At 46.8% G+C, this 22,578-nt stretch overlaps 32 non-coding genes across 32 annotated transcripts; all 32 read left to right on the top strand.

Moving 5' to 3' along the window:
* The first annotated feature begins 273 nt into the window (after positions 1-273).
* Positions 274-346, top strand: TRNAC-ACA (transfer RNA cysteine (anticodon ACA)). The gene has a single exon. It is a non-coding gene; the product is annotated as a tRNA-Cys (tRNA).
* Positions 347-1,376: 1,030 nt separating this feature from the next.
* TRNAR-ACG (transfer RNA arginine (anticodon ACG)) lies at positions 1,377-1,449 on the top strand. Its single transcript has one exon. It is a non-coding gene; the product is annotated as a tRNA-Arg (tRNA).
* Positions 1,450-2,479: 1,030 nt separating this feature from the next.
* TRNAR-ACG (transfer RNA arginine (anticodon ACG)) lies at positions 2,480-2,552 on the top strand. Its single transcript has one exon. It is a non-coding gene; the product is annotated as a tRNA-Arg (tRNA).
* Positions 2,553-3,582: 1,030 nt separating this feature from the next.
* On the top strand, positions 3,583-3,655 carry TRNAC-ACA (transfer RNA cysteine (anticodon ACA)). The gene has a single exon. It is a non-coding gene; the product is annotated as a tRNA-Cys (tRNA).
* Positions 3,656-4,685: 1,030 nt separating this feature from the next.
* On the top strand, positions 4,686-4,758 carry TRNAR-ACG (transfer RNA arginine (anticodon ACG)). The gene has a single exon. It is a non-coding gene; the product is annotated as a tRNA-Arg (tRNA).
* An 8-nt stretch (positions 4,759-4,766) lies between these two features.
* On the top strand, positions 4,767-4,838 carry TRNAH-GUG (transfer RNA histidin (anticodon GUG)). Its single transcript has one exon. It is a non-coding gene; the product is annotated as a tRNA-His (tRNA).
* Positions 4,839-5,645: 807 nt separating this feature from the next.
* Positions 5,646-5,718, top strand: TRNAR-ACG (transfer RNA arginine (anticodon ACG)). The gene has a single exon. It is a non-coding gene; the product is annotated as a tRNA-Arg (tRNA).
* Positions 5,719-5,726: 8 nt separating this feature from the next.
* Positions 5,727-5,798, top strand: TRNAH-GUG (transfer RNA histidin (anticodon GUG)). Its single transcript has one exon. It is a non-coding gene; the product is annotated as a tRNA-His (tRNA).
* Positions 5,799-6,748: 950 nt separating this feature from the next.
* TRNAR-ACG (transfer RNA arginine (anticodon ACG)) lies at positions 6,749-6,821 on the top strand. Its single transcript has one exon. It is a non-coding gene; the product is annotated as a tRNA-Arg (tRNA).
* Positions 6,822-7,851: 1,030 nt separating this feature from the next.
* Positions 7,852-7,924, top strand: TRNAR-ACG (transfer RNA arginine (anticodon ACG)). Its single transcript has one exon. It is a non-coding gene; the product is annotated as a tRNA-Arg (tRNA).
* Positions 7,925-7,932: 8 nt separating this feature from the next.
* Positions 7,933-8,004, top strand: TRNAH-GUG (transfer RNA histidin (anticodon GUG)). The gene has a single exon. It is a non-coding gene; the product is annotated as a tRNA-His (tRNA).
* Positions 8,005-8,954: 950 nt separating this feature from the next.
* On the top strand, positions 8,955-9,027 carry TRNAR-ACG (transfer RNA arginine (anticodon ACG)). Its single transcript has one exon. It is a non-coding gene; the product is annotated as a tRNA-Arg (tRNA).
* A 1,030-nt stretch (positions 9,028-10,057) lies between these two features.
* TRNAC-ACA (transfer RNA cysteine (anticodon ACA)) lies at positions 10,058-10,130 on the top strand. Its single transcript has one exon. It is a non-coding gene; the product is annotated as a tRNA-Cys (tRNA).
* Positions 10,131-11,160: 1,030 nt separating this feature from the next.
* On the top strand, positions 11,161-11,233 carry TRNAR-ACG (transfer RNA arginine (anticodon ACG)). The gene has a single exon. It is a non-coding gene; the product is annotated as a tRNA-Arg (tRNA).
* Positions 11,234-11,241: 8 nt separating this feature from the next.
* Positions 11,242-11,313, top strand: TRNAH-GUG (transfer RNA histidin (anticodon GUG)). The gene has a single exon. It is a non-coding gene; the product is annotated as a tRNA-His (tRNA).
* Positions 11,314-12,263: 950 nt separating this feature from the next.
* TRNAR-ACG (transfer RNA arginine (anticodon ACG)) lies at positions 12,264-12,336 on the top strand. Its single transcript has one exon. It is a non-coding gene; the product is annotated as a tRNA-Arg (tRNA).
* An 8-nt stretch (positions 12,337-12,344) lies between these two features.
* TRNAH-GUG (transfer RNA histidin (anticodon GUG)) lies at positions 12,345-12,416 on the top strand. The gene has a single exon. It is a non-coding gene; the product is annotated as a tRNA-His (tRNA).
* A 950-nt stretch (positions 12,417-13,366) lies between these two features.
* Positions 13,367-13,439, top strand: TRNAR-ACG (transfer RNA arginine (anticodon ACG)). The gene has a single exon. It is a non-coding gene; the product is annotated as a tRNA-Arg (tRNA).
* Positions 13,440-13,447: 8 nt separating this feature from the next.
* On the top strand, positions 13,448-13,519 carry TRNAH-GUG (transfer RNA histidin (anticodon GUG)). Its single transcript has one exon. It is a non-coding gene; the product is annotated as a tRNA-His (tRNA).
* Positions 13,520-14,469: 950 nt separating this feature from the next.
* On the top strand, positions 14,470-14,542 carry TRNAR-ACG (transfer RNA arginine (anticodon ACG)). Its single transcript has one exon. It is a non-coding gene; the product is annotated as a tRNA-Arg (tRNA).
* Positions 14,543-14,550: 8 nt separating this feature from the next.
* TRNAH-GUG (transfer RNA histidin (anticodon GUG)) lies at positions 14,551-14,622 on the top strand. Its single transcript has one exon. It is a non-coding gene; the product is annotated as a tRNA-His (tRNA).
* A 950-nt stretch (positions 14,623-15,572) lies between these two features.
* TRNAR-ACG (transfer RNA arginine (anticodon ACG)) lies at positions 15,573-15,645 on the top strand. Its single transcript has one exon. It is a non-coding gene; the product is annotated as a tRNA-Arg (tRNA).
* Positions 15,646-15,653: 8 nt separating this feature from the next.
* TRNAH-GUG (transfer RNA histidin (anticodon GUG)) lies at positions 15,654-15,725 on the top strand. The gene has a single exon. It is a non-coding gene; the product is annotated as a tRNA-His (tRNA).
* Positions 15,726-16,675: 950 nt separating this feature from the next.
* TRNAR-ACG (transfer RNA arginine (anticodon ACG)) lies at positions 16,676-16,748 on the top strand. The gene has a single exon. It is a non-coding gene; the product is annotated as a tRNA-Arg (tRNA).
* A 1,019-nt stretch (positions 16,749-17,767) lies between these two features.
* On the top strand, positions 17,768-17,840 carry TRNAR-ACG (transfer RNA arginine (anticodon ACG)). Its single transcript has one exon. It is a non-coding gene; the product is annotated as a tRNA-Arg (tRNA).
* Positions 17,841-17,848: 8 nt separating this feature from the next.
* Positions 17,849-17,920, top strand: TRNAH-GUG (transfer RNA histidin (anticodon GUG)). The gene has a single exon. It is a non-coding gene; the product is annotated as a tRNA-His (tRNA).
* A 950-nt stretch (positions 17,921-18,870) lies between these two features.
* Positions 18,871-18,944, top strand: TRNAR-ACG (transfer RNA arginine (anticodon ACG)). The gene has a single exon. It is a non-coding gene; the product is annotated as a tRNA-Arg (tRNA).
* Positions 18,945-19,974: 1,030 nt separating this feature from the next.
* TRNAR-ACG (transfer RNA arginine (anticodon ACG)) lies at positions 19,975-20,047 on the top strand. The gene has a single exon. It is a non-coding gene; the product is annotated as a tRNA-Arg (tRNA).
* An 8-nt stretch (positions 20,048-20,055) lies between these two features.
* On the top strand, positions 20,056-20,127 carry TRNAH-GUG (transfer RNA histidin (anticodon GUG)). The gene has a single exon. It is a non-coding gene; the product is annotated as a tRNA-His (tRNA).
* A 950-nt stretch (positions 20,128-21,077) lies between these two features.
* TRNAC-ACA (transfer RNA cysteine (anticodon ACA)) lies at positions 21,078-21,150 on the top strand. The gene has a single exon. It is a non-coding gene; the product is annotated as a tRNA-Cys (tRNA).
* A 1,030-nt stretch (positions 21,151-22,180) lies between these two features.
* TRNAR-ACG (transfer RNA arginine (anticodon ACG)) lies at positions 22,181-22,253 on the top strand. Its single transcript has one exon. It is a non-coding gene; the product is annotated as a tRNA-Arg (tRNA).
* An 8-nt stretch (positions 22,254-22,261) lies between these two features.
* TRNAH-GUG (transfer RNA histidin (anticodon GUG)) lies at positions 22,262-22,333 on the top strand. Its single transcript has one exon. It is a non-coding gene; the product is annotated as a tRNA-His (tRNA).
* Positions 22,334-22,578: the final 245 nt, after the last annotated feature.

Here is a 22,578-nt window from a genome sequence, read left to right as displayed (position 1 = left end):
TGGCTAGTACTCTTTGTTGTGGCTGCAAGCAACCTGGTGTGAATACGGTTTACGGCGGGCTGCTTTCTGCACTCCTCTTGCAACCTTCTTCAAGCTTTTAGAACAGCATTGTGAATATCTGGGCTCAGAGACAGCAAATTCATGACATTTTAATAGAGATTATCTCTCAAAGAAGTTCTCGCTACAGAAGATGTTCAGTGGAATAGGGCACTTCAACGAGGCCCACTTTCCTTGTGGCCGCAAGGAAAACGTGCTATGCATATGTCAGCAGCAGGGCCAGTGGCTCAATGGATAACGCGTCTGACTACAGATCAGAAGATTGTAGGTTCGACTCCTACCTGGCTCAGGAAACATGCCGTGATCGTATAGTGGTTAGTACTCTGCGTTGTGGCCGCAGCAACCCCGGTTCGTATCCGGGTCACGGCAGGCTCTTTACTTTCTTCCTCTGCGACTTTTTCTTCAGCTTGCAACCAATCTACTGACTTTCTAAAGCATTCAGGAACCTTAGGCTCTGCTTGCTTCACTTCTTCACTACAACATTTTGCCTTTCGCCGAGAGAAAACTTTCTCTGCTATGGACCTTTGTAGCATCTTCAAACATCTTCACAAATACCATCCTCACATGACATCTTGGCCTCACCAGTTGCCAGTCTCTTGCTAAGCCTAGGTCAACTTTCACCACTTGCCTTTCCCAAGAAACCCGCGCAAGAAAAAGACCTATTACACAGAGCACTTGAGCATCAATTCACCTTGGCGCCCATACTTCTGATGGCTGCTAGCAATGATTAAAGGACAACTCTGCTTTGACATTGTTCTGCACAGACAACTTTAACAGCAGACCCTGATCAATCATGCAGAGATAATGCTTTCAGGATTTTGTTCCTAGAAGGAGATAGAAGAACTTAGCCCGCCGTGCCCCACTCACAACAGACAGCTGCCCAGACAGAGGACCCTTTCCATACTGCTTGGCTTCACTCCTTGTCTTCACACCCAGCAACTTTCCCATTGGCACTAACTACACTCGGTGCAGCTGCAACAACATCACCTTAAGAAATGTGTGAATAACGCTAGGACTAGCATACAAAATGTGCCCTGATCCTATAGTGGCTAGTACTCTTTGTTGTGGCTGCAAGCAACCTGGTGTGAATACGGTTTACGGCGGGCTGCTTTCTGCACTCCTCTTGCAACCTTCTTCAAGCTTTTAGAACAGCATTGTGAATATCTGGACTCAGAGACAGCAAATTCATGACATTTTAATAGAGATTATCTCTCAAAGAAGTTCTCGCTACAGAAGATGTTCAGTGGAATAGGGCACTTCAACGAGGCCCACTTTCCTTGTGGCCGCAAGGAAAACGTGCTATGCATATGTCAGCAGCAGGGCCAGTGGCGCAATGGATAACGTGTCTGACTACGGATCAGAAGATTGTAGGTTCGACTCCTACGTGGATCAGGAAACATGCCGTAATCGTATAGTGGTTAGTACTCTGCGTTGTGGCCGCAGCAACCCTGGTTCGAATCCGGGTCACGGCAGGCTCTTTACTTTCTTCCTCTGCGACTTTTTCTTCAGCTTGCAACCAATCTACTGACTTTCTAAAGCATTCAGGAACCTTAGGCTCTGCTTGCTTCACTTCTTCACTACAACATTTTGCCTTTCGCCGAGAGAAAACTTTCTCTGCTATGGACCTTTGTAGCATCTTCAAACATCTTCACAAATACCATCCTCACATGACATCTTGGCCTCACCAGTTGCCAGTCTCTTGCTAAGCCTAGGTCAACTTTCACCACTTGCCTTTCCCAAGAAACCCGCGCAAGAAAAATACCTATTACACAGAGCACTTGAGCATCAATTCACCTTGGCGCCCATACTTCTGATGGCTGCTAGCAATGCTTAAAGGACAACTCTGCTTTGACATTGTTCTGCACAGACAACTTTAACAGCAGACCCTGATCAATCATGCAGAGATAATGCTTTCAGGATTTTGTTCCTAGAAGGAGATAGAAGAACTTAGCCCGCCGTGCCCCACTCACAACAGACAGCTGCCCAGACAGAGGACCCTTTCCATACTGCTTGGCTTCACTCCTTGTCTTCACACCCAGCAACTTTCCCATTGGCACTAACTACACTCGGTGCAGCTGCAACAACATCACCTTAAGAAATGTGTGAATAACGCTAGGACTAGCATACAAAATGTGCCCTGATCCTATAGTGGCTAGTACTCTTTGTTGTGGCTGCAAGCAACCTGGTGTGAATACGGTTTACGGCGGGCTGCTTTCTGCACTCCTCTTGCAACCTTCTTCAAGCTTTTAGAACAGCATTGTGAATATCTGGACTCAGAGACAGCAAATTCATGACATTTTAATAGAGATTATCTCTCAAAGAAGTTCTCGCTACAGAAGATGTTCAGTGGAATAGGGCACTTCAACGAGGCCCACTTTCCTTGTGGCCGCAAGGAAAACGTGCTATGCATATGTCAGCAGCAGGGCCAGTGGCGCAATGGATAACGCGTCTGACTACGGATCAGAAGATTGTAGGTTCGACTCCTACCTGGCTCAGGAAACATGCCGTGATCGTATAGTGGTTAGTACTCTGCGTTGTGGCTGCAGCAACCCCGGTTCGAATCTGGGTCACGGCAGGCTCTTTACTTTCTTCCTCTGCGACTTTTTCTTCAGCTTGCAACCAATCTACTGACTTTCTAAAGCATTCAGGAACCTTAGGCTCTGCTTGCTTCACTTCTTCACTACAACGTTTTGCCTTTCGCCGAGAGAAAACTTTCTCTGCTATGGACCTTTGTAGCATCTTCAAACATCTTCACAAATACCATCCTCACATGACATCTTGGCCTCACCAGTTGCCAGTCTCTTGCTAAGCCTAGGTCAACTTTCACCACTTGCCTTTCCCAAGAAACCCGCGCAAGAAAAAGACCTATTACACAGAGCACTTGAGCATCAATTCACCTTGGCGCCCATACTTCTGATGGCTGCTAGCAATGCTTAAAGGACAACTCTGCTTTGACATTGTTCTGCACAGACAACTTTAACAGCAGACCCTGATCAATCATGCAGAGATAATGCTTTCAGGATTTTGTTCCTAGAAGGAGATAGAAGAACTTAGCCCGCCGTGCCCCACTCACAACAGACAGCTGCCCAGACAGAGGACCCTTTCCATACTGCTTGGCTTCACTCCTTGTCTTCACACCCAGCAACTTTCCCATTGGCACTAACTACACTCGGTGCAGCTGCAACAACATCACCTTAAGAAATGTGTGAATAACGCTAGGACTAGCATACAAAATGTGCCCTGATTCTATAGTGGCTAGTACTCTTTGTTGTGGCTGCAAGCAACCTGGTGTGAATACGGTTTACGGCGGGCTGCTTTCTGCACTCCTCTTGCAACCTTCTTCAAGCTTTTAGAACAGCATTGTGAATATCTGGGCTCAGAGACAGCAAATTCATGACATTTTAATAGAGATTATCTCTCAAAGAAGTTCTCGCTACAGAAGATGTTCAGTGGAATAGGGCACTTCAACGAGGCCCACTTTCCTTGTGGCCGCAAGGAAAACGTGCTATGCATATGTCAGCAGCAGGGCCAGTGGCTCAATGGATAACGCGTCTGACTACAGATCAGAAGATTGTAGGTTCGACTCCTACCTGGCTCAGGAAACATGCCGTGATCGTATAGTGGTTAGTACTCTGCGTTGTGGCCGCAGCAACCCCGGTTCGTATCCGGGTCACGGCAGGCTCTTTACTTTCTTCCTCTGCGACTTTTTCTTCAGCTTGCAACCAATCTACTGACTTTCTAAAGCATTCAGGAACCTTAGGCTCTGCTTGCTTCACTTCTTCACTACAACATTTTGCCTTTCGCCGAGAGAAAACTTTCTCTGCTATGGACCTTTGTAGCATCTTCAAACATCTTCACAAATACCATCCTCACATGACATCTTGGCCTCACCAGTTGCCAGTCTCTTGCTAAGCCTAGGTCAACTTTCACCACTTGCCTTTCCCAAGAAACCCGCGCAAGAAAAAGACCTATTACACAGAGCACTTGAGCATCAATTCACCTTGGCGCCCATACTTCTGATGGCTGCTAGCAATGATTAAAGGACAACTCTGCTTTGACATTGTTCTGCACAGACAACTTTAACAGCAGACCCTGATCAATCATGCAGAGATAATGCTTTCAGGATTTTGTTCCTAGAAGGAGATAGAAGAACTTAGCCCGCCGTGCCCCACTCACAACAGACAGCTGCCCAGACAGAGGACCCTTTCCATACTGCTTGGCTTCACTCCTTGTCTTCACACCCAGCAACTTTCCCATTGGCACTAACTACACTCGGTGCAGCTGCAACAACATCACCTTAAGAAATGTGTGAATAACGCTAGGACTAGCATACAAAATGTGCCCTGATCCTATAGTGGCTAGTACTCTTTGTTGTGGCTGCAAGCAACCTGGTGTGAATACGGTTTACGGCGGGCTGCTTTCTGCACTCCTCTTGCAACCTTCTTCAAGCTTTTAGAACAGCATTGTGAATATCTGGACTCAGAGACAGCAAATTCATGACATTTTAATAGAGATTATCTCTCAAAGAAGTTCTCGCTACAGAAGATGTTCAGTGGAATAGGGCACTTCAACGAGGCCCACTTTCCTTGTGGCCGCAAGGAAAACGTGCTATGCATATGTCAGCAGCAGGGCCAGTGGCGCAATGGATAACGTGTCTGACTACGGATCAGAAGATTGTAGGTTCGACTCCTACGTGGCTCAGGAAACATGCCGTGATCGTATAGTGGTTAGTACTCTGCGTTGTGGCCGCAGCAACCCTGGTTCGAATCCGGGTCACGGCAGGCTCTTTACTTTCTTCCTCTGCGACTTTTTCTTCAGCTTGCAACCAATCTACTGACTTTCTAAAGCATTCAGGAACCTTAGGCTCTGCTTGCTTCACTTCTTCACTACAACATTTTGCCTTTCGCCGAGAGAAAACTTTCTCTGCTATGGACCTTTGTAGCATCTTCAAACATCTTCACAAATACCATCCTCACATGACATCTTGGCCTCACCAGTTGCCAGTCTCTTGCTAAGCCTAGGTCAACTTTCACCACTTGCCTTTCCCAAGAAACCCGCGCAAGAAAAAGACCTATTACACAGAGCACTTGAGCATCAATTCACCTTGGCGCCCATACTTCTGATGGCTGCTAGCAATGCTTAAAGGACAACTCTGCTTTGACATTGTTCTGCACAGACAACTTTAACAGCAGACCCTGATCAATCATGCAGAGATAATGCTTTCAGGATTTTGTTCCTAGAAGGAGATAGAAGAACTTAGCCCGCCGTGCCCCACTCACAACAGACAGCTGCCCAGACAGAGGACCCTTTCCATACTGCTTGGCTTCACTCCTTGTCTTCACACCCAGCAACTTTCCCATTGGCACTAACTACACTCGGTGCAGCTGCAACAACATCACCTTAAGAAAGCTTTTAGAACAGCATTGTGAATATCTGGACTCAGAGACAGCAAATTCATGACATTTTAATAGAGATTATCTCTCAAAGAAGTTCTCGCTACAGAAGATGTTCAGTGGAATAGGGCACTTCAACGAGGCCCACTTTCCTTGTGGCCGCAAGGAAAACGTGCTATGCATATGTCAGCAGCAGGGCCAGTGGCGCAATGGATAACGTGTCTGACTACGGATCAGAAGATTGTAGGTTCGACTCCTACCTGGCTCAGGAAACATGCCGTGATCGTATAGTGGTTAGTACTCTGCGTTGTGGCCGCAGCAACCCTGGTTCGAATCCGGGTCACGGCAGGCTCTTTACTTTCTTCCTCTGCGACTTTTTCTTCAGCTTGCAACCAATCTACTGACTTTCTAAAGCATTCAGGAACCTTAGGCTCTGCTTGCTTCACTTCTTCACTACAACATTTTGCCTTTCGCCGAGAGAAAACTTTCTCTGCTATGGACCTTTGTAGCATCTTCAAACATCTTCACAAATACCATCCTCACATGACATCTTGGCCTCACCAGTTGCCAGTCTCTTGCTAAGCCTAGGTCAACTTTCACCACTTGCCTTTCCCAAGAAACCCGCGCAAGAAAAAGACCTATTACACAGAGCACTTGAGCATCAATTCACCTTGGCGCCCATACTTCTGATGGCTGCTAGCAATGCTTAAAGGACAACTCTGCTTTGACATTGTTCTGCACAGACAACTTTAACAGCAGACCCTGATCAATCATGCAGAGATAATGCTTTCAGGATTTTGTTCCTAGAAGGAGATAGAAGAACTTAGCCCGCCGTGCCCCACTCACAACAGACAGCTGCCCAGACAGAGGACCCTTTCCATACTGCTTGGCTTCACTCCTTGTCTTCACACCCAGCAACTTTCCCATTGGCACTAACTACACTCGGTGCAGCTGCAACAACATCACCTTAAGAAATGTGTGAATAACGCTAGGACTAGCATACAAAATGTGCCCTGATCCTATAGTGGCTAGTACTCTTTGTTGTGGCTGCAAGCAACCTGGTGTGAATACGGTTTACGGCGGGCTGCTTTCTGCACTCCTCTTGCAACCTTCTTCAAGCTTTTAGAACAGCATTGTGAATATCTGGACTCAGAGACAGCAAATTCATGACATTTTAATAGAGATTATCTCTCAAAGAAGTTCTCGCTACAGAAGATGTTCAGTGGAATAGGGCACTTCAACGAGGCCCACTTTCCTTGTGGCCGCAAGGAAAACGTGCTATGCATATGTCAGCAGCAGGGCCAGTGGCGCAATGGATAACGCGTCTGACTACGGATCAGAAGATTGTAGGTTCGACTCCTACCTGGCTCAGGAAACATGCCATGATCGTATAGTGGTTAGTACTCTGCGTTGTGGCCGCAGCAACCACGCTTTGAATCTGGGTCACGGCAGGCTCTTTACTTTCTTCCTCTGCGACTTTTTCTTCAGCTTGCAACCAATCTACTGACTTTCTAAAGCATTCAGGAACCTTAGGCTCTGCTTGCTTCACTTCTTCACTACAACGTTTTGCCTTTCGCCGAGAGAAAACTTTCTCTGCTATGGACCTTTGTAGCATCTTCAAACATCTTCACAAATACCATCCTCACATGACATCTTGGCCTCACCAGTTGCCAGTCTCTTGCTAAGCCTAGGTCAACTTTCACCACTTGCCTTTCCCAAGAAACCCGCGCAAGAAAAAGACCTATTACACAGAGCACTTGAGCATCAATTCACCTTGGCGCCCATACTTCTGATGGCTGCTAGCAATGCTTAAAGGACAACTCTGCTTTGACATTGTTCTGCACAGACAACTTTAACAGTAGACCCTGATCAATCATGCAGAGATAATGCTTTCAGGATTTTGTTCCTAGAAGGAGATAGAAGAACTTAGCCCGCCGTGCCCCACTCACAACAGACAGCTGCCAAGACAGAGGACCCTTTCCATACTGCTTGGCTTCACTCCTTGTCTTCACACCCAGCAACTTTCCCATTGGCACTAACTACACCCGGTGCAGCTGCAACAACATCACCTTAAGAAATGTGTGAATAACGCTAGGACTAGCATACAAAATGTGCCCTGATCCTATAGTGGCTAGTACTCTTTGTTGTGGCTGCAAGCAACCTGGTGTGAATACGGTTTACGGCGGGCTGCTTTCTGCACTCCTCTTGCAACCTTCTTCAAGCTTTTAGAACAGCATTGTGAATATCTGGACTCAGAGACAGCAAATTCATGACATTTTAATAGAGATTATCTCTCAAAGAAGTTCTCGCTACAGAAGATGTTCAGTGGAATAGGGCACTTCAACGAGGCCCACTTTCCTTGTGGCCGCAAGGAAAACGTGCTATGCATATGTCAGCAGCAGGGCCAGTGGTGCAATGGATAACGCGTCTGACTACGGATCAGAAGATTGTAGGTTCGACTCCTACCTGGCTCAGGAAACATGCCGTGATCGTATAGTGGTTAGTACTCTGCGTTGTGGCTGCAGCAACCCCGGTTCGAATCCGGGTCACGGCAGGCTCTTTACTTTCTTCCTCTGCGACTTTTTCTTCAGCTTGCAACCAATCTACTGACTTTCTAAAGCATTCAGGAACCTTAGGCTCTGCTTGCTTCACTTCTTCACTACAACATTTTGCCTTTCGCCGAGAGAAAACTTTCTCTGCTATGGACCTTTGTAGCATCTTCAAATATCTTCACAAATACCATCCTCACATGACATCTTGGCCTCACCAGTTGCCAGTCTCTTGCTAAGCCTAGGTCAACTTTCACCACTTGCCTTTCCCAAGAAACCTGCGCAAGAAAAAGACCTATTACACAGAGCACTTGAGCATCAATTCACCTTGGCGCCCATACTTCTGATGGCTGCTAGCAATGCTTAAAGGACAACTCTGCTTTGACATTGTTCTGCACAGACAACTTTAACAGCAGACCCTGATCAATCATGCAGAGATAATGCTTTCAGGATTTTGTTCCTAGAAGGAGATAGAAGAACTTAGCCCGCCGTGCCCCACTCACAACAGACAGCTGCCCAGACAGAGGACCCTTTCCATACTGCTTGGCTTCACTCCTTGTCTTCACACCCAGCAACTTTCCCATTGGCACTAACTACACTCGGTGCAGCTGCAACAACATCACCTTAAGAAATGTGTGAATAACGCTAGGACTAGCATACAAAATGTGCCCTGATCCTATAGTGGCTAGTACTCTTTGTTGTAGCTGCAAGCAACCTGGTGTGAATACGGTTTACGGCGGGCTGCTTTCTGCACTCCTCTTGCAACCTTCTTCAAGCTTTTAGAACAGCATTGTGAATATCTGGACTCAGAGACAGCAAATTCATGACATTTTAATAGAGATTATCTCTCAAAGAAGTTCTCGCTACAGAAGATGTTCAGTGGAATAGGGCACTTCAACGAGGCCCACTTTCCTTGTGGCCGCAAGGAAAACGTGCTATGCATATGTCAGCAGCAGGGCCAGTGGCGCAATGGATAACGCGTCTGACTACGGATCAGAAGATTGTAGGTTCGACTCCTACCTGGCTCAGGAAACATGCCGTGATCGTATAGTGGTTAGTACTCTGCGTTGTGGCCGCAGCAACCCCGGTTCGAATCTGGGTCACGGCAGGCTCTTTACTTTCTTCCTCTGCGACTTTTTCTTCAGCTTGCAACCAATCTACTGACTTTCTAAAGCATTCAGGAACCTTAGGCTCTGCTTGCTTCACTTCTTCACTACAACGTTTTGCCTTTCGCCGAGAGAAAACTTTCTCTGCTATGGACCTTTGTAGCATCTTCAAACATCTTCACAAATACCATCCTCACATGACATCTTGGCCTCACCAGTTGCCAGTCTCTTGCTAAGCCTAGGTCAACTTTCACCACTTGCCTTTCCCAAGAAACCCGCGCAAGAAAAAGAACTATTACACAGAGCACTTGAGCATCAATTCACCTTGGCGCCCATACTTCTGATGGCTGCTAGCAATGCTTAAAGGACAACTCTGCTTTGACATTGTTCTGCACAGACAACTTTAACAGCAGACCCTGATCAATCATGCAGAGATAATGCTTTCAGGATTTTGTTCCTAGAAGGAGATAGAAGAACTTAGCCCGCCGTGCCCCACTCACAACAGACAGCTGCCCAGACAGAGGACCCTTTCCATACTGCTTGGCTTCACTCCTTGTCTTTACACCCAGCAACTTTCCCATTGGCACTAACTACACTCGGTGCAGCTGCAACAACATCACCTTAAGAAATGTGTGAATAACGCTAGGACTAGCATACAAAATGTGCCCTGATTCTATAGTGGCTAGTACTCTTTGTTGTGGCTGCAAGCAACCTGGTGTGAATACGGTTTACGGCGGGCTGCTTTCTGCACTCCTCTTGCAACCTTCTTCAAGCTTTTAGAACAGCATTGTGAATATCTGGGCTCAGAGACAGCAAATTCATGACATTTTAATAGAGATTATCTCTCAAAGAAGTTCTCGCTACAGAAGATGTTCAGTGGAATAGGGCACTTCAACGAGGCCCACTTTCCTTGTGGCCACAAGGAAAACGTGCTATGCATATGTCAGCAGCAGGGCCAGTGGCTCAATGGATAACGCGTCTGACTACAGATCAGAAGATTGTAGGTTCGACTCCTACCTGGCTCAGGAAACATGCCGTGATCGTATAGTGGTTAGTACTCTGCGTTGTGGCCGCAGCAACCCCGGTTCGTATCCGGGTCACGGCAGGCTCTTTACTTTCTTCCTCTGCGACTTTTTCTTCAGCTTGCAACCAATCTACTGACTTTCTAAAGCATTCAGGAACCTTAGGCTCTGCTTGCTTCACTTCTTCACTACAACATTTTGCCTTTCGCCGAGAGAAAACTTTCTCTGCTATGGACCTTTGTAGCATCTTCAAACATCTTCACAAATACCATCCTCACATGACATCTTGGCCTCACCAGTTGCCAGTCTCTTGCTAAGCCTAGGTCAACTTTCACCACTTGCCTTTCCCAAGAAACCCGCGCAAGAAAAAGACCTATTACACAGAGCACTTGAGCATCAATTCACCTTGGCGCCCATACTTCTGATGGCTGCTAGCAATGATTAAAGGACAACTCTGCTTTGACATTGTTCTGCACAGACAACTTTAACAGCAGACCCTGATCAATCATGCAGAGATAATGCTTTCAGGATTTTGTTCCTAGAAGGAGATAGAAGAACTTAGCCCGCCGTGCCCCACTCACAACAGACAGCTGCCCAGACAGAGGACCCTTTCCATACTGCTTGGCTTCACTCCTTGTCTTCACACCCAGCAACTTTCCCATTGGCACTAACTACACTCGGTGCAGCTGCAACAACATCACCTTAAGAAATGTGTGAATAACGCTAGGACTAGCATACAAAATGTGCCCTGATCCTATAGTGGCTAGTACTCTTTGTTGTGGCTGCAAGCAACCTGGTGTGAATACGGTTTACGGCGGGCTGCTTTCTGCACTCCTCTTGCAACCTTCTTCAAGCTTTTAGAACAGCATTGTGAATATCTGGACTCAGAGACAGCAAATTCATGACATTTTAATAGAGATTATCTCTCAAAGAAGTTCTCGCTACAGAAGATGTTCAGTGGAATAGGGCACTTCAACGAGGCCCACTTTCCTTGTGGCCGCAAGGAAAACGTGCTATGCATATGTCAGCAGCAGGGCCAGTGGCGCAATGGATAACGTGTCTGACTACGGATCAGAAGATTGTAGGTTCGACTCCTACGTGGCTCAGGAAACATGCCGTGATCGTATAGTGGTTAGTACTCTGCGTTGTGGCCGCAGCAACCCTGGTTCGAATCCGGGTCACGGCAGGCTCTTTACTTTCTTCCTCTGCGACTTTTTCTTCAGCTTGCAACCAATCTACTGACTTTCTAAAGCATTCAGGAACCTTAGGCTCTGCTTGCTTCACTTCTTCACTACAACATTTTGCCTTTCGCCGAGAGAAAACTTTCTCTGCTATGGACCTTTGTAGCATCTTCAAACATCTTCACAAATACCATCCTCACATGACATCTTGGCCTCACCAGTTGCCAGTCTCTTGCTAAGCCTAGGTCAACTTTCACCACTTGCCTTTCCCAAGAAACCCGCGCAAGAAAAAGACCTATTACACAGAGCACTTGAGCATCAATTCACCTTGGCGCCCATACTTCTGATGGCTGCTAGCAATGCTTAAAGGACAACTCTGCTTTGACATTGTTCTGCACAGACAACTTTAACAGCAGACCCTGATCAATCATGCAGAGATAATGCTTTCAGGATTTTGTTCCTAGAAGGAGATAGAAGAACTTAGCCCGCCGTGCCCCACTCACAACAGACAGCTGCCCAGACAGAGGACCCTTTCCATACTGCTTGGCTTCACTCCTTGTCTTCACACCCAGCAACTTTCCCATTGGCACTAACTACACTCGGTGCAGCTGCAACAACATCACCTTAAGAAATGTGTGAATAACGCTAGGACTAGCATACAAAATGTGCCCTGATCCTATAGTGGCTAGTACTCTTTGTTGTGGCTGCAAGCAACCTGGTGTGAATACGGTTTACGGCGGGCTGCTTTCTGCACTCCTCTTGCAACCTTCTTCAAGCTTTTAGAACAGCATTGTGAATATCTGGACTCAGAGACAGCAAATTCATGACATTTTAATAGAGATTATCTCTCAAAGAAGTTCTCGCTACAGAAGATGTTCAGTGGAATAGGGCACTTCAACGAGGCCCACTTTCCTTGTGGCCGCAAGGAAAACGTGCTATGCATATGTCAGCAGCAGGGCCAGTGGCGCAATGGATAACGTGTCTGACTACGGATCAGAAGATTGTAGGTTCGACTCCTACCTGGCTCAGGAAACATGCCGTGATCGTATAGTGGTTAGTACTCTGCGTTGTGGCCGCAGCAACCCTGGTTCGAATCCGGGTCACGGCAGGCTCTTTACTTTCTTCCTCTGCGACTTTTTCTTCAGCTTGCAACCAATCTACTGACTTTCTAAAGCATTCAGGAACCTTAGGCTCTGCTTGCTTCACTTCTTCACTACAACATTTTGCCTTTCGCCGAGAGAAAACTTTCTCTGCTATGGACCTTTGTAGCATCTTCAAACATCTTCACAAATACCATCCTCACATGACATCTTGGCCTCACCAGTTGCCAGTCTCTTGCTAAGCCTAGGTCAACTTTCACCACTTGCCTTTCCCAAGAAACCCGCGCAAGAAAAAGACCTATTACACAGAGCACTTGAGCATCAATTCACCTTGGCGCCCATACTTCTGATGGCTGCTAGCAATGCTTAAAGGACAACTCTGCTTTGACATTGTTCTGCACAGACAACTTTAACAGCAGACCCTGATCAATCATGCAGAGATAATGCTTTCAGGATTTTGTTCCTAGAAGGAGATAGAAGAACTTAGCCCGCCGTGCCCCACTCACAACAGACAGCTGCCCAGACAGAGGACCCTTTCCATACTGCTTGGCTTCACTCCTTGTCTTCACACCCAGCAACTTTCCCATTGGCACTAACTACACTCGGTGCAGCTGCAACAACATCACCTTAAGAAATGTGTGAATAACGCTAGGACTAGCATACAAAATGTGCCCTGATCCTATAGTGGCTAGTACTCTTTGTTGTGGCTGCAAGCAACCTGGTGTGAATACGGTTTACGGCGGGCTGCTTTCTGCACTCCTCTTGCAACCTTCTTCAAGCTTTTAGAACAGCATTGTGAATATCTGGACTCAGAGACAGCAAATTCATGACATTTTAATAGAGATTATCTCTCAAAGAAGTTCTCGCTACAGAAGATGTTCAGTGGAATAGGGCACTTCAACGAGGCCCACTTTCCTTGTGGCCGCAAGGAAAACGTGCTATGCATATGTCAGCAGCAGGGCCAGTGGCGCAATGGATAACGCGTCTGACTACGGATCAGAAGATTGTAGGTTCGACTCCTACCTGGCTCAGGAAACATGCCGTGATCGTATAGTGGTTAGTACTCTGCGTTGTGGCCGCAGCATCCCCGGTTTGAATCCGGGTCACGGCAGGCTCTTTACTTTCTTCCTCTGCGACTTTTTCTTCAGCTTGCAACCAATCTACTGACTTTCTCAAGCATTCAGGAACCTTAGGCTCTGCTTGCTTCACTTCTTCACTACAACATTTTGCCTTTCGCCGAGAGAAAACTTTCTCTGCTATGGACCTTTGTAGCATCTTCAAACATCTTCACAAACACCATCCTCACATGACATCTTGGCCTCACCAGTTGCCAGTCCCTTGCTAAGGCTAGGTCAACTTTCACCACTTGCCTTTCCCAAGAAACCCGCGCAAGAAAAAGACCTATTACACAGAGCACTTGAGCATCAATTCACCTTGGCGCCCATACTTCTGATGGCTGCTAGCAATGCTTAAAGGACAACTCTGCTTTGACATTGTTCTGCACAGACAACTTTAACAGCAGACCCTGATCAATCATGCAGAGATAATGCTTTCAGGATTTTGTTCCTAGAAGGAGATAGAAGAACTTAGCCCGCCGTGCCCCACTCACAACAGACAGCTGCCCAGACAGAGGACCCTTTCCATACTGCTTGGCTTCACTCCTTGTCTTCACACCCAGCAACTTTCCCATTGGCACTAACTACACTCGGTGCAGCTGCAACAACATCACCTTAAGAAATGTGTGAATAACGCTAGGACTAGCATACAAAATGTGCCCTGATCCTATAGTGGCTAGTACTCTTTGTTGTGGCTGCAAGCAACCTGGTGTGAATACGGTTTACGGCGGGCTGCTTTCTGCACTCCTCTTGCAACCTTCTTCAAGCTTTTAGAACAGCATTGTGAATATCTGGACTCAGAGACAGCAAATTCATGACATTTTAATAGAGATTATCTCTCAAAGAAGTTCTCGCTACAGAAGATGTTCAGTGGAATAGGGCACTTCAACGAGGCCCACTTTCCTTGTGGCCGCAAGGAAAACGTGCTATGCATATGTCAGCAGCAGGGCCAGTGGCGCAATGGATAACGCGTCTGACTACGGATCAGAAGATTGTAGGTTCGACTCCTACCTGGCTCAGGAAACATGCCGTGATCGTATAGTGGTTAGTACTCTGCGTTGTGGCCGCAGCAACCCCGGTTCGAATCCGGGTCACGGCAGGCTCTTTACTTTCTTCCTCTGCGACTTTTTCTTCAGCTTGCAACCAATCTACTGACTTTCTAAAGCATTCAGGAACCTTAGGCTCTGCTTGCTTCACTTCTTCACTACAACATTTTGCCTTTCGCCGAGAGAAAACTTTCTCTGCTATGGACCTTTGTAGCATCTTCAAATATCTTCACAAATACCATCCTCACATGACATCTTGGCCTCACCAGTTGCCAGTCTCTTGCTAAGCCTAGGTCAACTTTCACCACTTGCCTTTCCCAAGAAACCCGCGCAAGAAAAAGACCTATTACACAGAGCACTTGAGCATCAATTCACCTTGGCGCCCATACTTCTGATGGCTGCTAGCAATGCTTAAAGGACAACTCTGCTTTGACATTTTTCTGCACAGACAACTTTAACAGCAGACCCTGATCAATCATGCAGAGATAATGCTTTCAGGATTTTGTTCCTAGAAGGAGATAGAAGAACTTAGCCCGCCGTGCCCCACTTACAACAGACAGCTGCCCAGACAGAGGACCCTTTCCATACTGCTTGGCTTCACTCCTTGTCTTCACACCCAGCAACTCTTCCATTGGCACTAACTACACTCGGTGCAGCTGCAACAACATCACCTTAAGAAATGTGTGAATAACGCTAGGACTAGCATACAAAATGTGCCCTGATCCTATAGTGGCTAGTACTCTTTGTTGTGGCTGCAAGCAACCTGGTGTGAATACGGTTTACGGCAGGCTGCTTTCTGCACTCCTCTTGCAACCTTCTTCAAGCTTTTAGAACAGCATTGTGAATATCTGGACTCAGAGACAGCAAATTCATGACATTTTAATAGAGATTATCTCTCAAAGAAGTTCTCGCTACAGAAGATGTTCAGTGGAATAGGGCACTTCAACGAGGCCCACTTTCTTTGTGGCCGCAAGGAAAACGTGCTATGCATATGTCAGCAGCAGGGCCAGTGGCGCAATGGATAACGCGTCTGACTACGGATCAGAAGATTGTAGGTTCGACTCCTACCTGGCTCAGGAAACATGCCGTGATCGTATAGTGGTTAGTACTCTGCGTTGTGGCCGCAGCAACCCCGGTTCGAATCCGGGTCACGGCAGGCTCTTTACTTTTTTCCTCTGCGACTTTTTCTTCAGCTTGCAACCAATCTACTGACTTTCTAAAGCATTCAGGAACCTTAGGCTCTGCTTGCTTCACTTCTTCACTACAACATTTTGCCTTTCGCCGAGAGAAAACTTTCTCTGCTATGGACCTTTGTAGCATCTTCAAACATCTTCACAAATACCATCCTCACATGACATCTTGGCCTCACCAGTTGCCAGTCTCTTGCTAAGCCTAGGTCAACTTTCACCACTTGCCTTTCCCAAGAAACCCGCGCAAGAAAAAGACCTATTACACAGAGCACTTGAGCATCAATTCACCTTGGCGCCCATACTTCTGATGGCTGCTAGCAATGCTTAAAGGACAACTCTGCTTTGACATTGTTCTGCACAGACAACTTTAACAGCAGACCCTGATCAATCATGCAGAGATAATGCTTTCAGGATTTTGTTCCTAGAAGGAGATAGAAGAACTTAGCCCGCCGTGCCCCACTCACAACAGACAGCTGCCCAGACAGAGGACCCTTTCCATACTGCTTGGCTTCACTCCTTGTCTTCACACCCAGCAACTTTCCCATTGGCACTAACTACACTCGGTGCAGCTGCAACAACATCACCTTAAGAAATGTGTGAATAACGCTAGGACTAGCATACAAAATGTGCCCTGATTCTATAGTGGCTAGTACTCTTTGTTGTGGCTGCAAGCAACCTGGTGTGAATACGGTTTACGGCGGGCTGCTTTCTGCACTCCTCTTGCAACCTTCTTCAAGCTTTTAGAACAGCATTGTGAATATCTGGGCTCAGAGACAGCAAATTCATGACATTTTAATAGAGATTATCTCTCAAAGAAGTTCTCGCTACAGAAGATGTTCAGTGGAATAGGGCACTTCAACGAGGCCCACTTTCCTTGTGGCCGCAAGGAAAACGTGCTATGCATATGTCAGCAGCAGGGCCAGTGGCTCAATGGATAACGCGTCTGACTACGGATCAGAAGATTGTAGGTTCGACTCCTACCTGGCTCAGGAAACATGCCGTGATCGTATAGTGGTTAGTACTCTGCGTTGTGGCCGCAGCAACCCCGGGTCACGGCAGGCTCTTTACTTTCTTCCTCTGCGACTTTTTCTTCAGCTTGCAACCAATCTACTGACTTTCTAAAGCATTCAGGAACCTTAGGCTCTGCTTGCTTCACTTCTTCACTACAACATTTTGCCTTTCGCCGAGAGAAAACTTTCTCTGCTATGGACCTTTGTAGCATCTTCAAACATCTTCACAAATACCATCCTCACATGACATCTTGGCCTCACCAGTTGCCAGTCTCTTGCTAAGCCTAGGTCAACTTTCACCACTTGCCTTTCCCAAGAAACCCGCGCAAGAAAAAGACCTATTACACAGAGCACTTGAGCATCAATTCACCTTGGCGCCCATACTTCTGATGGCTGCTAGCAATGATTAAAGGACAACTCTGCTTTGACATTGTTCTGCACAGACAACTTTAACAGCAGACCCTGATCAATCATGCAGAGATAATGCTTTCAGGATTTTGTTCCTAGAAGGAGATAGAAGAACTTAGCCCGCCGTGCCCCACTCACAACAGACAGCTGCCCAGACAGAGGACCCTTTCCATACTGCTTGGCTTCACTCCTTGTCTTCACACCCAGCAACTTTCCCATTGGCACTAACTACACTCGGTGCAGCTGCAACAACATCACCTTAAGAAATGTGTGAATAACGCTAGGACTAGCATACAAAATGTGCCCTGATCCTATAGTGGCTAGTACTCTTTGTTGTGGCTGCAAGCAACCTGGTGTGAATACGGTTTACGGCGGGCTGCTTTCTGCACTCCTCTTGCAACCTTCTTCAAGCTTTTAGAACAGCATTGTGAATATCTGGACTCAGAGACAGCAAATTCATGACATTTTAATAGAGATTATCTCTCAAAGAAGTTCTCGCTACAGAAGATGTTCAGTGGAATAGGGCACTTCAATGAGGCCCACTTTCCTTGTGGCCGCAAGGAAAACGTGCTATGCATATGTCAGCAGCAGGGCCAGTGGCGCAATGGATAACGCGTCTGACTACGGATCAGAAGATTGTAGGATCGACTCCTACCTGGCTCAGGAAACATGCCGTGATCGTATAGTGGTTAGTACTCTGCGTTGTGGCCGCAGCAACCCCGGTTCGAATCCGGGTCACGGCAGGCTCTTTACTTTCTTCCTCTGCGACTTTTTCTTCAGCTTGCAACCAATCTACTGACTTTCTAAAGCATTCAGGAACCTTAGGCTCTGCTTGCTTCACTTCTTCACTACAACATTTTGCCTTTCGCCGAGAGAAAACTTTCTCTGCTATGGACCTTTGTAGCATCTTCAAACATCTTCACAAATACCATCCTCACATGACATCTTGGCCTCACCAGTTGCCAGTCTCTTGCTAAGCCTAGGTCAACTTTCACCACTTGCCTTTCCCAAGAAACCCGCGCAAGAAAAAGACCTATTACACAGAGCACTTGAGCATCAATTCACCTTGGCGCCCATACTTCTGATGGCTGCTAGCAATGATTAAAGGACAACTCTGCTTTGACATTGTTCTGCACAGACAACTTTAACAGCAGACCCTGATCAATCATGCAGAGATAATGCTTTCAGGATTTTGTTCCTAGAAGGAGATAGAAGAACTTAGCCCGCCGTGCCCCACTCACAACAGACAGCTGCCCAGACAGAGGACCCTTTCCATACTGCTTGGCTTCACTCCTTGTCTTCACACCCAGCAACTTTCCCATTGGCACTAACTACACTCGGTGCAGCTGCAACAACATCACCTTAAGAAATGTGTGAATAACGCTAGGACTAGCATACAAAATGTGCCCTGATCCTATAGTGGCTAGTACTCTTTGTTGTGGCTGCAAGCAACCTGGTGTGAATACGGTTTACGGCGGGCTGCTTTCTGCACTCCTCTTGCAACCTTCTTCAAGCTTTTAGAACAGCATTGTGAATATCTGGACTCAGAGACAGCAAATTCATGACATTTTAATAGAGATTATCTCTCAAAGAAGTTCTCGCTACAGAAGATGTTCAGTGGAATAGGGCACTTCAACGAGGCCCACTTTCCTTGTGGCCGCAAGGAAAACGTGCTATGCATATGTCAGCAGCAGGGCCAGTGGCGCAATGGATAACGCGTCTGACTACGGATCAGAAAGATTGTAGGTTCGACTCCTACCTGGCTCAGGAAACATGCCATGATCGTATAGTGGTTAGTACTCTGCGTTGTGGCCGCAGCAACCACGCTTCGAATCTGGGTCACGGCAGGCTCTTTACTTTCTTCCTCTGCGACTTTTTCTTCAGCTTGCAACCAATCTACTGACTTTCTAAAGCATTCAGGAACCTTAGGCTCTGCTTGCTTCACTTCTTCACTACAACGTTTTGCCTTTCGCCGAGAGAAAACTTTCTCTGCTATGGACCTTTGTAGCATCTTCAAACATCTTCACAAATACCATCCTCACATGACATCTTGGCCTCACCAGTTGCCAGTCTCTTGCTAAGCCTAGGTCAACTTTCACCACTTGCCTTTCCCAAGAAACCCGCGCAAGAAAAAGACCTATTACACAGAGCACTTGAGCATCAATTCACCTTGGCGCCCATACTTCTGATGGCTGCTAGCAATGCTTAAAGGACAACTCTGCTTTGACATTGTTCTGCACAGACAACATTAACAGCAGACCCTGATCAATCATGCAGAGATAATGCTTTCAGGATTTTGTTCCTAGAAGGAGATAGAAGAACTTAGCCCGCCGTGCCCCACTCACAACAGACAGCTGCCAAGACAGAGGACCCTTTCCATACTGCTTGGCTTCACTCCTTGTCTTCACACCCAGCAACTTTCCCATTGGCACTAACTACACTCGGTGCAGCTGCAACAACATCACCTTAAGAAATGTGTGAATAACGCTAGGACTAGCATACAAAATGTGCCCTGATCCTATAGTGGCTAGTACTCTTTGTTGTGGCTGCAAGCAACCTGGTGTGAATACGGTTTACGGCGGGCTGCTTTCTGCACTCCTCTTGCAACCTTCTTCAAGCTTTTAGAACAGCATTGTGAATATCTGGACTCAGAGACAGCAAATTCATGACATTTTAATAGAGATTATCTCTCAAAGAAGTTCTCGCTACAGAAGATGTTCAGTGGAATAGGGCACTTCAACGAGGCCCACTTTCCTTGTGGCCGCAAGGAAAACGTGCTATGCATATGTCAGCAGCAGGGCCAGTGGTGCAATGGATAACGCGTCTGACTACGGATCAGAAGATTGTAGGTTCGACTCCTACCTGGCTCAGGAAACATGCCGTGATCGTATAGTGGTTAGTACTCTGCGTTGTGGCTGCAGCAACCCCGGTTCGAATCCGGGTCACGGCAGGCTCTTTACTTTCTTCCTCTGCGACTTTTTCTTCAGCTTGCAACCAATCTACTGACTTTCTAAAGCATTCAGGAACCTTAGGCTCTGCTTGCTTCACTTCTTCACTACAACATTTTGCCTTTCGCCGAGAGAAAACTTTCTCTGCTATGGACCTTTGTAGCATCTTCAAATATCTTCACAAATACCATCCTCACATGACATCTTGGCCTCACCAGTTGCCAGTCTCTTGCTAAGCCTAGGTCAACTTTCACCACTTGCCTTTCCCAAGAAACCTGCGCAAGAAAAAGACCTATTACACAGAACACTTGAGCATCAATTCACCTTGGCGCCCATACTTCTGATGGCTGCTAGCAATGCTTAAAGGACAACTCTGCTTTGACATTGTTCTGCACAGACAACTTTAACAGCAGACCCTGATCAATCATGCAGAGATAATGCTTTCAGGATTTTGTTCCTAGAAGGAGATAGAAGAACTTAGCCCGCCGTGCCCCACTCACAACAGACAGCTGCCCAGACAGAGGACCCTTTCCATACTGCTTGGCTTCACTCCTTGTCTTCACACCCAGCAACTTTCCCATTGGCACTAACTACACTCGGTGCAGCTGCAACAACATCACCTTAAGAAATGTGTGAATAACGCTAGGACTAGCATACAAAATGTGCCCTGATCCTATAGTGGCTAGTACTCTTTGTTGTGGCTGCAAGCAACCTGGTGTGAATACGGTTTACGGCGGGCTGCTTTCTGCACTCCTCTTGCAACCTTCTTCAAGCTTTTAGAACAGCATTGTGAATATCTGGGCTCAGAGACAGCAAATTCATGACATTTTAATAGAGATTATCTCTCAAAGAAGTTCTCGCTACAGAAGATGTTCAGTGGAATAGGGCACTTCAACGAGGCCCACTTTCCTTGTGGCCGCAAGGAAAACGTGCTATGCATATGTCAGCAGCAGGGCCAGTGGCTCAATGGATAACGCGTCTGACTACAGATCAGAAGATTGTAGGTTCGACTCCTACCTGGCTCAGGAAACATGCCGTGATCGTATAGTGGTTAGTACTCTGCGTTGTGGCCGCAGCAACCCCGGTTCGTATCCGGGTCACGGCAGGCTCTTTACTTTCTTCCTCTGCGACTTTTTCTTCAGCTTGCAACCAATCTACTGACTTTCTAAAGCATTCAGGAACCTTAGGCTCTGCTTGCTTCACTTCTTCACTACAACATTTTGCCTTTCGCCGAGAGAAAACTTTCTCTGCTATGGACCTTTGTAGCATCTTCAAACATCTTCACAAATACCATCCTCACATGACATCTTGGCCTCACCAGTTGCCAGTCTCTTGCTAAGCCTAGGTCAACTTTCACCACTTGCCTTTCCCAAGAAACCCGCGCAAGAAAAAGACCTATTACACAGAGCACTTGAGCATCAATTCACCTTGGCGCCCATACTTCTGATGGCTGCTAGCAATGATTAAAGGACAACTCTGCTTTGACATTGTTCTGCACAGACAACTTTAACAGCAGACCCTGATCAATCATGCAGAGATAATGCTTTCAGGATTTTGTTCCTAGAAGGAGATAGAAGAACTTAGCCCGCCGTGCCCCACTCACAACAGACAGCTGCCCAGACAGAGGACCCTTTCCATACTGCTTGGCTTCACTCCTTGTCTTCACACCCAGCAACTTTCCCATTGGCACTAACTACACTCGGTGCAGCTGCAACAACATCACCTTAAGAAATGTGTGAATAACGCTAGGACTAGCATACAAAATGTGCCCTGATCCTATAGTGGCTAGTACTCTTTGTTGTGGCTGCAAGCAACCTGGTGTGAATACGGTTTACGGCGGGCTGCTTTCTGCACTCCTCTTGCAACCTTCTTCAAGCTTTTAGAACAGCATTGTGAATATCTGGACTCAGAGACAGCAAATTCATGACATTTTAATAGAGATTATCTCTCAAAGAAGTTCTCGCTACAGAAGATGTTCAGTGGAATAGGGCACTTCAACGAGGCCCACTTTCCTTGTGGCCGCAAGGAAAACGTGCTATGCATATGTCAGCAGCAGGGCCAGTGGCGCAATGGATAACGCGTCTGACTACGGATCAGAAGATTGTAGGTTCGACTCCTACCTGGCTCAGGAAACATGCCGTGATCGTATAGTGGTTAGTACTCTGCGTTGTGGCCGCAGCAACCCCGGTTCGAATCCGGGTCACGGCAGGCTCTTTACTTTCTTCCTCTGCGACTTTTTCTTCAGCTTGCAACCAATCTACTGACTTTCTAAAGCATTCAGGAACCTTAGGCTCTGCTTGCTTCACTTCTTCACTACAACATTTTGCCTTTCGCCGAGAGAAAACTTTCTCTGCTATGGACCTTTGTAGCATCTTCAAACATCTTCACAAATACCATCCTCACATGACATCTTGGCCTCACCAGTTGCCAGTCTCTTGCTAAGCCTAGGTCAA

Source organism: Hyperolius riggenbachi, chromosome 3 (assembly GCF_040937935.1).
Source record: "Hyperolius riggenbachi isolate aHypRig1 chromosome 3, aHypRig1.pri, whole genome shotgun sequence".
Lineage (NCBI taxonomy): Eukaryota > Metazoa > Chordata > Amphibia > Anura > Hyperoliidae > Hyperolius > Hyperolius riggenbachi.
The sequence above is the reverse complement of the archived record's forward strand: the minus strand, read 5'-3'. Positions and strand labels throughout refer to the sequence as shown.